The 10,449-nt window shown below is 37.7% G+C and overlaps 1 long non-coding RNA gene across 1 annotated transcript; it reads left to right on the top strand.

The window, feature by feature from the left end:
- Positions 1 to 569: 569 nt before the first annotated feature.
- On the top strand, positions 570 to 4,852 carry LOC149050614 (uncharacterized). Its single transcript, XR_016184240.1, has 3 exons — positions 570 to 693; positions 1,477 to 1,548; positions 3,942 to 4,852. It is a non-coding gene; the product is annotated as an uncharacterized LOC149050614 (long non-coding RNA).
- The last annotated feature ends 5,597 nt before the right edge of the window (positions 4,853 to 10,449 follow it).

Genomic DNA, 10,449 nt, shown 5'->3' with positions numbered 1-10,449 from the left:
TTGGAAGCTTGCGAGCAGGACGTCGGCTCCTTTGAAGATTGGCGAAATTTTGGCAATCCGCAAAAAGTTGGCAAGGTTTTAAAACTGGGGGTAGCACTTATTTAACACAATTCGTTGACATATTTTTCGCTTAAACAAACAAAAAAGCTCTAATGCGACCCTGGCGGTAGTAGGTTCGAATCTACGTCGTAAACATGAAAAAATTTAACAAAGTTTGCACCGGATTGACTTTACTATTCTCCTTATCTTCGAACAGATCAAACGGAAAATACCAGAGAGCAACAAATCCCAATAATTAAGTATTTTAGATCATTTTCATACATGGCGAATAAAAATCATGCTCGTGATTATAATGAGCTGTTTTGCACCAACGGCTGAATAGAAATAAAAAATGTGATGTGAAATATGTCTTCATTTCGATGAGAGAGCATTTTAGTTTTGGATGGTTTTGAACAATGCCTAGCTAAACGGATGGTATACTTTGTAACGTGCCATCATCAATTTGATTCGAACAAACAGATATGATTCAAATATCAATTTTAAATGGAAGAACTGTTTTTGTTTGTCAGAGTGCCCTCAACAGTGCCAATGCAAAGTCCTTAAAGGTAACATGAAGAACTTAGTATCGGCCGACTGTGGAACGAAACAGTTTACGTCAATTCCAGAGAAAATTCCCCGAGCTACAGGAAAACTGTAAGTTCTTAATACGTCATATAAGTTTAGGTAACGACATGATTTCGAGTGCAATTTGATGTTAATAAATACTAAAAAATTTTCAAAGACAACAAAATTGCACGAGTCCGTCTTTGACAGATTTACAAGTGCTCTTATTTACATCAAATTGCACTCAAAATCATGTCGTTACTTGTTAGTCTTGTTAATTACATATGAAAAACTCACCACAGAAGTACGTCAAGAAGGACGAAATTTTGGAAGCGCCAAATGCAATCGTTTTCAGCCAATCAGGCATGCATAATTTTTTCGTGTAAACGATTAAGCCTCAAATTTGGCCTTTGTTCGAATTTGGAAGTGGCACAATGATTGCCTAAAGTACGAGAAGGTTATACTAAACACAAAATAATTTTATGGTCGTTTGTAATTTTATAAGAAATTTCATAAGAAATAACAAGAATTACATTCCATAACTGTTGAACCAGATGCGTCGGGTGATTTTCCCTTTCTATCTGTATTCAGAGTGTTGAAATGAAAGAAGAGCCGACTGATTTACCTTAGAATGTAAAAAACACCAGTGAAAGCATATTCGATGTATTTGAAAATGTTGTACAGGTTAATTTTCAGTCAGATTTACGCAGGAGATTGAGATAATGACTTTGTTTTACTTTCGATCAAGAGTTTCTCTACCGGTTTTTTTATTTTTTGGACACTCATTCGGTAAAAACAGATGACGGTTTTTCTGCTAGCTGCTGATTATCCTTTCACAATTTGAGCTAAAACTGACTTTCTTTTTTGTTGCAGCACGCTCTCAAACAACAAATTGAAGCACTTGCCGAAGTAAGTTTTCAGCAGAAATTCTAATCTGATAAAACTGTAAGTCATATTGACTTTGTCAACTTCTTTTCTATTTTGATGTATTGAAGATTAACGGATGGAAAATAATTTTTCATTCAGTGAGGTTCTTCGGGTGCCTTTCGCAAATCAAATTGCATGAATTTCGCAAATTAGCTAAATTCATGCATTTTGATTTACAAAATTCACTTTAAAAATTATTATGTCCGCTATTCCACGTAAAGATCCACGCATTGAGCTTGATCGTGGCAGTAGTAAGTTAGAACTTACAGCCCACCTGCAAATGTTAAGTTGGTGAAAGGACAACAAAAACAACAACACCAGCAACTACAACCTGACAAAGGAAACCCGTTGAATCTAGTAACGAAATCAGTGTCAATCTATCATTTCTCTCGGACATAACCGAATTATTTCCAGAGATAACCCCCATGTGATATGTAATTTCTGAGTGATGAGTAAACTTTGATAAGGTATCTATGTCGGACCATCAATATCAGAGTATTTATTCTTTTGCTCGATTCGAACGTAGAACATAAACACTGATGGACGAAATGACCCTCACATGGGAAATAGATCATCCATGATAAACTTGGAAAAATTCGTCCATCTTTACTATATTTTTAAAGCTCTCTTCCGGCTCTGTAAAACTTTTAGGTAAAAAAAACTTAATGCCTTAAGTAAAGCAGCTTGGAAAGTTACACGGCGAGATAAGTAAAAGAAAACGATATTGAGATCAGCTGAAAATTTGGACTTCAGTAAATTTCTTAAGTTCATTATTTCATATCGTACTCAAAGAACACTTACCATTGCAGTGTAAAAATACTCGAACTAAACAGAGAATCGTCGATATATCTTAGATCAGCTTTATACAAAGTGTTCTGCATGAGAAGCATATCAGTTTATTGCTAAGAGCCAAGTAGTAGATCGGACCCAGTTTAAGCCTTCGGAGCTAACCTCTATATTCATGGGAAAGAAGTCACTTAGAGCTGTTACACAAAGTGAGACAGAATTACTTCTGAGCGCTGCATTGAAATTACTATAAGAATATAAACACTTGCTTCTGATCCTTGCTGTGGAGGAAAAATTGATGTTACATGTATTTACTATCCTCTAAGATAGCCAAAAAAACATTTCGGGTGTTTCCGTGAGCATCATTACCATTGCATATTTATTTATTTTTTATTTGCTGGTTTTGGTAAACAGCAAAAGCGTTGGTCAAATTAAGCTCTGGTATTTTCGAAAATTTTCTTTAGTATATAATTAATCATTTCAAGTGTACACGCTCCCTTTGATCGAGGCCAAGTGAAAGAAAATCGTTTTTTGGTCAGCTCATTACGAAAACCCGTGGCCGTTACGGAGGCTTTAAGAAAATTTCCTATTTTATATAAACCCAAGATTTAATGAGGTCGGGCATTTTATTTCCGTGCCGCAGAAATTCACCATTTTAACTATGCGGTATTTTAAAAACAACCTTAATTTTTAACTGTATGAGCTTGTCACTCAAAAGCGAGTTTATTGATCACACCTTTTCTTCATGCTAAACTGCAATTAGCACATAAAGAGGTAGGTTTGTTTCAGTCTTTGAAAACAAAAAAAGCTTGTAAGGTAGTTTCAGCACTATCATAGCTTTTCGATAATTTATGGTGGGTCCAAATTTATTCCACTGATATTTTTAAAAGTTTCTAAGAGCTAAGTCATGATATGCTGACTGGTGCTGAATAATCAAATCTTGGGTTCACCGAACTCGTTTTTGGGTGATATACACGGAAAGCTAAAACTGGATGACACAGTAGTAGACTGAAGTGTTGCTATGGTAATCGTTTGAGCCAGAAAAAACTGGTCAAAAATTGTTAAGCAATTGTTCGCCACGGATATTCCTCGTGGATGTCGAATTGGTTAAAACGTTCAAACCGAATTGTTGGAGGAGGTTTTCTGATCTATTAGTTGACAAAAGTTATCTTGTTTAAATGCTTACTGCTTGATCGAAAAGTTGAATGGCATAAGGATAATCCTGATGAATGTACATTTCATCAGATCTTTTCAGCCATTAGATCGGCAAATGGTTTGAAGTTAAAGGAAAAACTCATTGCTGATTCATTTGTACGTGAAGCTCAAATTAACAAGCACCATACGGACAGTGCGAGTCTCATATATTTGAAAGCTAGGCAAGTCAGGTTACCAGTGGAGTAAATAAAATAATTAGGTAATTTGGTATAATCAACTGATTTGATAACGTAAGTTGGTTACGGTATATAGTTTCAAAGTTGACGTTTCAAGCGTTAGCCCTTCGTCAGAGCAAATCACTAATTTACGTTATCAAATAAGTTACACTCTTCCACCGTCGCAGCACCACAGTTTCTTTAGAAACTTACTCCCTCCATAAATAGGTAATTGATTTGTTAATTTGTTCCTAGGGACTTGTCCAAAAACCAGTTGCAGAACTTGACAGCAGGGGCCTTTAGTAAGAACACAAGACTGGAATATCTGTAAGAATGACGTTTCTTTAGCTTACGAACATTCATTAATGATTTTATAATCACTTGCCGATGTGTAGAGACATGATATGGGCTTTCACATCAGAATGTGTTGGAATCTGAACATCCTGTCAAAAAATATAAAACAATACAATATTTCTTAGATTGGCAACTTCCCTTGTACAACTTAGTCCACTTACATTTCATATTTATTTGGAGTCCGGTAAGAGTCTTATCTACTTCCCTAGGGAACTCAAGTTTACCATGGTAACTGGATAACAAAATGTCGTTTATCATAATGATCACCATGTGTCACCAACTCGTTCAACATGATGACATAACTGGTAAATAATCTTCGCTGTTTAACCCTCTTTAGCCCATTGAGTCGATAATAAGGTTTCATTTTCCTGAGGTGGTGTGATTTTACCAGGGAATGTTTTGGCTTAAAAAAAACATGCGTTATCTATTAGGATCATGGTGTGCCTGCGATATACCTGTTTCGATTCTGGGTACAAGTTTTTGTTTTGGTTTTGGAGAATTCTTATAGTTTTATCTTTAGACAGCTTATTCAAGCATTGAGCTCTATCATAGAACTTTCCCCGCAAAATATATTAACTTTACGAATATCCTTTAGTTTCAAAGCTTAAACTTAAACATGAGTTCTGGAGATGGTCCAGGTGGTAGTCTCAGGGTGGGATTTATTTGAAACGTTAACGTCTCTAGGACAACCCCGGCCGAATTGAATTGAAGGAAAACAGTTTTTCTTTAAAGTACTCTTGTCCCTTGATCTCTAATTTCGTTTCCATGAAGGTACACGCATGAACAAGTAATCAAGATAATTGATTCAAATCCTCACCCCTCTTAAATGTTGTCTATGCTCCTCCTCATAAAAAAAAACTCACCAAAGTCAAATTTCCGCTCTCTCAAGCACGTCAGCAATCCAATCATATTTCCTGGGATTAGCTTGAGGAAGATTTTAGTTTTCGCTTTTTTATAGATTAAACTCTATTTTTCATATCTTGATGTTGCTTATCAAATGGATGACACATGGGAGGGACTTAAGAAAGATCAATCTTCGCGCCGGCGTCCATCGGGCAAAATAAGTTTTTCGATCCACTATGCGCTTGGAAAACATTCTCTTTCGCACAGCTGACGCTCGAGCCTAGCTTCAAAAACTAGGCAAGGTAAAAAATTTACGACTCGTTCCTTGTCTTTTTGAATACCACACTTTTTGCGCTTATGTGCTCCCGTACAAGAGATTTAAATTTTTTTGCTCCCGTACCAGCCATAAAACTACCTCTGCTGCCTAAGAGCTGTGTTTATATGTTTATTTTTTTTTTCGGAAATATTCGGTCATAAAATGAACAAGTTAAAGTAGACTATAGAGAAAGTGATATTAACATCCTAAACTTTGAAAACAGCGCGACGCTTTTCTAGTGGCAATTAATCACCTCTCTCTCTCTCTCTCCCATACCACGTTGTTTTTGTCTTCCAATCTCTTATCGCGTAAATACCCAAGGATCCTAAACTTGGGCAAAATTTGTTGTACAGAAACAATGTCGCCTGACGTGGTCACCTACAGGTGCATTTTCGACCATGCGATTGAATGGTCCTTAGGAAAAACGAACAATAAGCAGTAGTACTTTAAGCGGTGAGGACGGCAACTCCGAGGAAGCCGTTCCAAAATGAATTTATTCATATTCGACTTTAACATTGGTCAGTTTGCGTTTTGAACATACGACCAGCGAGTTTAAAAGGATTCTAACAAAGCGCTATCTAAAAATATCTGCTTTATTTCTTTAAATTCGAGCGTTTTAATTTTCGTCAGGCAATGAGTCTGATTAAAGTATTTGCCTTTTTTAAAAAAGAACAGCTTCCCTGAGCTTCCCTCTATGACGGGGGTGTTACTAAATAGAGTAACGGGGCAAGGAGTACCGGAGTAACAAGAAAACGAGTAACAGAACTGTGTTCTTGTATGTTAAGTGATTTCGGAGCAATCTGAGACAGAAAATACCTCGGGATTTACTTTAGTTTTTAAAATCGCTCCTCATCTTTAACACGCGAATTTTGTAACATCGCTTAAAAAAATGAACTCACATACGAATTTCACAATACTCTAAAGTAATTTAGTTTGTTTCTTGTTGTCAAAACTATCTCGAAACTGAATATGGAACACAGCGTTAAATTAGTAATAGAAATTTAAAAAATAAGCCGTTGTCGTTAAAGTTCTCCAGACAACGCAAAGTTTGGATATTTCACGTTGTTGTTTTGCAGAGGACGATAAGAAATTTACTAAGGTTTATAGCGGACGTGCACAGCCATTTTTCTGCTCATTAAACCTTTCGTTTAGTGACATTGCCGTTGCCGTTTCCGTCGTGATTTTCTTAAACTCCCTATCATCCGGGAACACAACACTGTTTCTCACAAACCCACGGAGCGGCAATAACCGTAGCTCTTGCCAAAATATTCTTCATGACAAAAATGGAAAAAAGTATTATCAACCAGAGCAAAACTAAACCGCTTGTTTGGAAGAGGTATTATGACGACATTTTCCGCCGTGCGTAGGGCACAACCAAACACGTAATAGAAGAATTTGCAAGACGGGCAAACATGTACTACCATCCACGATCAAATTTACGGCGGAAATATCAGACTCGGAAATTATATTCTTTGGCATAAGTCGTACTTGAGAAAGGTTTTCAACTTTTCTACGATGAAAGACCATAGAAATGGGTAACCGCAACCGGAAAGGAAAAACTATGTAGTCGAAGGAATATAGAGCCTCACTATTGAGAGGTAAATATCAGTGTTTTGAAAAAATTAGAACTGAAGTAAAACAGAAATTAGAGTGCATGTTTACTGCTCGGATAAAAAGATATCACAATCATGTGTCCTGTTGCGGAGAGCTTCAATAATTTGCAAAAATATATCACATCAAATTGTGAGGGATACTACTATTGAAGACCATCCATGTCGAAAGCGCGAAGATCTAAGAAATTCCCTCGTGTTTTTCAAATTTATCGTGTTTCAAATCGACAAAGTTGTTAGAAGTAACTTCCCAACACTCTTCGTTCAGTTGACTATTTCTTTTATTCTCTCTTTTATTACGCAAGTTCATACAACGGGGACTGGCTCTGATCTCTCGAGGAAAGTGTGGGTCACCGCTTATAAAGGTGACAGCTACTGAGCTGTCAGTCTCTAACCTTCGTCATCCTTTTACACTTAACTAGCGAGTCACGCTAAACTACGCAGAAGGAGTTCGCATACAAAGTAGATACCTTCACGATGTTTACGCTTTACAAAATGTCTTTCTAACTTAAATTTCTTGGTCTTACGGTCAAGTTCGGGCAAAACAAAAACAAGATTGACAATATAAAAATTATATTAAACTTACTGACAGAATTAAAATCATACTTGAAAAGATATCTTAAGAGAAAATAGTCCTTGAAGGCCGTTGCATAACAGCAGAATATTGAAAAATTGAGAAGAAGAGCCGGTGATACAATGACGACTACACGCCACTGCGCAAACTGATCTGTCTCTATATGTTGCATACACACATGCTTCTTTGCCACTGTGATTAGTAGCCGTTTCTCGATTCTCTGGTTCAGCCGTCTCCAAATTTATAAAAAAAAGATTGATTTCGCAGTCTTCAGTGAGCGTTCACATATACTTCTTTGCCACTGGGATTACAAGACTTTTCTCGATTTTCTGGTTCAGCTGTCTCCAGAGTAAAAAAAAACCATTCAATTTCGTAGTCTTAATCTGTGCTTCGGCGAGCATTTTCCTTTCCAGCCTCACACCGCTCGTCAGTCAAACTCAAAAGTTTTAAAAATAACTTTCATATTCTCGTTACATTAAGACCAAGAATAATCCAGCCGATCACGCCCTAGGGAGATGCCGAGGAAATGACGAGGAACTAATCAAATCTTATTATCTCGGAGGGCCTGTGTTCCTACGAGGGAACAATTTCTATTTTTAGGAGACATTTTCAATAGTCAGATATGAGAACCTCAAATTAAGGTTATCGTGCGCACGACTACAGTCAAGAAGAAGTTTAGCCGCATCAACGGTATGTTAAGGTTCCCCGACTGGGAAAAGACAGTCAGACTGATAAATTATATGAGAGGAACTTTCATGAAGAACAATTTGAAAGTAGTTACCACCTCAATAGCAGAACTACGAGAAACTGAAAAGCTTATCTTAAAAGAGTAAAAACAGACAACAGTCATGAATGAAGTCTAAGCCGTAAGGAATTGAATACTAAAATCCAAAGTAAAAGTTCCCAATAAGGTTTGATCCGATGATCAAGGATCGATGATCGATCGATGATCAAGGAACGTTGAGAATTGGTGGGAGGCTTGAAAATTAATTCCGCTTTACCATTAAGTCGTTTCCGGTCAAAGACTGATCGCAAAGCTAAATGCCCCCGCGATATGTTTTAATGGCTCTACTTTGCTGTTTGCTTGCCATACAAAACTTGATCGTGGCTAGTCAACAATTACTTCTGGTTTTGTTGGGAAGGATTCGGCTTTTACGGATCATGAAGAATTTTACTTAGCTGCTCAACAGTCGTCGACGCTGCCGTCGTTTTCACCCGTATTGGACATTTCCTCGACCTGTAGAATCCTGGTTTGAAATCCGCATGCACCAGCGTAACTTCCCTGCAGCCCTTTTCCGTAGACATTTGAAAATGGAAAGAGAATCATTCGACAACTTACTTACGCTCTAAGAGGCTACGTTCAGAGAGAGACCACTCTTACATAAAGCCATTTAGTCTGGTATCAATTACGAAATAGGATGACCAGTTGAAGGGTATCCGTCAAGAAACAATAGATTTTCTCGCCCGACAAAAAATTGCAGGCCTCCAAAGCTAGTTGATAGTATCTTTGAAGTTTGGTGGCACTTGCGAAAATTTTGGTGGGTCAAACAAATCTTTTGCATTGACAACGGTTTCGCGTTGAGAGGTTTTTTTGCAAAACGAACAAAATTTCGCGTAGTGCGGACTGGCCTTAAGAATAATCCAGCCCATCACGCCCCAGGGAGGTGCCGGGGAAATGACGAGGAACTAATCAAATCTAATTGTCTCAGAGGGCCTGCATTCCTTTATGAGAGAATATTTCATTTTAAGGAGGAGAAATTTTCGATATTCAGATATGAGATCCTTGAGTCAAGGCTATTGTGCGCATGACCACAGTCAAGAAGAAGTTTAGCCACATCGACAGCGTGTCAAGGTTCTCCGACTGGGAAAGGGCAGTCAGACTGATAAATTATATGACAGGAACTTTCATTGAGAACAAGTTGAAAATAGTCACCACCACAGCAGCCGAAATACGAGAAACTGAAAAGCTAATATTTTTATAAAGAGTAACAACAGACAACATTCAAGAATTAAGTATAAGCCGTAAGCAATGGAACGCTAAAAAACAAAAGTAAAAGTTCCCTATTTAGGTTGGATCGGATGATCAAAATCAATGATCGATCGATGATCAAAGAACGGTGAGAGTCGGTGGGAGGCTTGAAATTCCGTCTTACCATTCAGCATTAGACATTCGGTAATCTTAACGGAGCGTTTTCAATTAACATCTTATTAAAAACCAAGGAAAAGCAATGAGCATGAACCAGTTTCGCTCTCATCTCGTGTCGAAAATCTACGTTGTTGTAATGAATATATGTTTTCGCAAAATTGACATATCTAATCACATACGGTAGTGGCGCCCTGAACACGATTTCGTGCGAGGTATGATGGACGGGGAGAGGAGAGAGCTGGGCGGACAACTACGCACTCAGTAGGAATCAGCCAATGGGTGTTTGAACTGGGCGCGCGAATATCTTCATTTGCGTTAATTGTAGGACAGCAGTTTTTAGAATTCACGCGTCCACTTGTGAGGCATGCAGAGAATACAGCCAGGGGTTTTCATTTGAAGGAGGATGAATCACTTTGCCAATGGCTGCAAACCTGCTAATAACCAGCTGCGACCAGCAAAGATGTTGTCTGGTTCGGAGCTGATTTGCGACACTTTCGCGTAACGCTTCTGCGTTAGTCACTATTGCGTTACGATATCGTGATTGACTTTTAGACCGATCATGCGTATTTTTACTGTCTTCTCAAACTATTGCTACGTTTTGTTAAATAAATCAGATCGAAGGTTTTATTTTTGCTTGACAGTTTTTCTTGTTCAATTCGCCTGTAAAATCGCCCGTAATAGATGGGAGATGTATAAAGCTTTTCACGCAGCACGAGTATCAAGTACGTTATAAAATTAGCGCAAAATTAAAAAAAGTAAAAAAAAAAACATGCGCGTTTCATGCGATCCATTGGGAACCAGTGAAATCTTGAGTTAAAATTCCGGCAACATAAACTTAAAAAAAAGGAAGGCAGAGGGATATTGTACAAACACGTTCAGACTAATGATCATATGACGCAGAACTACATTAAGACGCTTTA

The sequence above is a fragment of the Pocillopora damicornis genome, chromosome 2, assembly GCF_964200805.1.
Source record: "Pocillopora damicornis chromosome 2, jaPocDami1.2, whole genome shotgun sequence".
Classification (NCBI taxonomy): domain Eukaryota; kingdom Metazoa; phylum Cnidaria; class Anthozoa; order Scleractinia; family Pocilloporidae; genus Pocillopora; species Pocillopora damicornis.
This window is presented reverse-complemented; position numbering and strand designations above follow the sequence as displayed.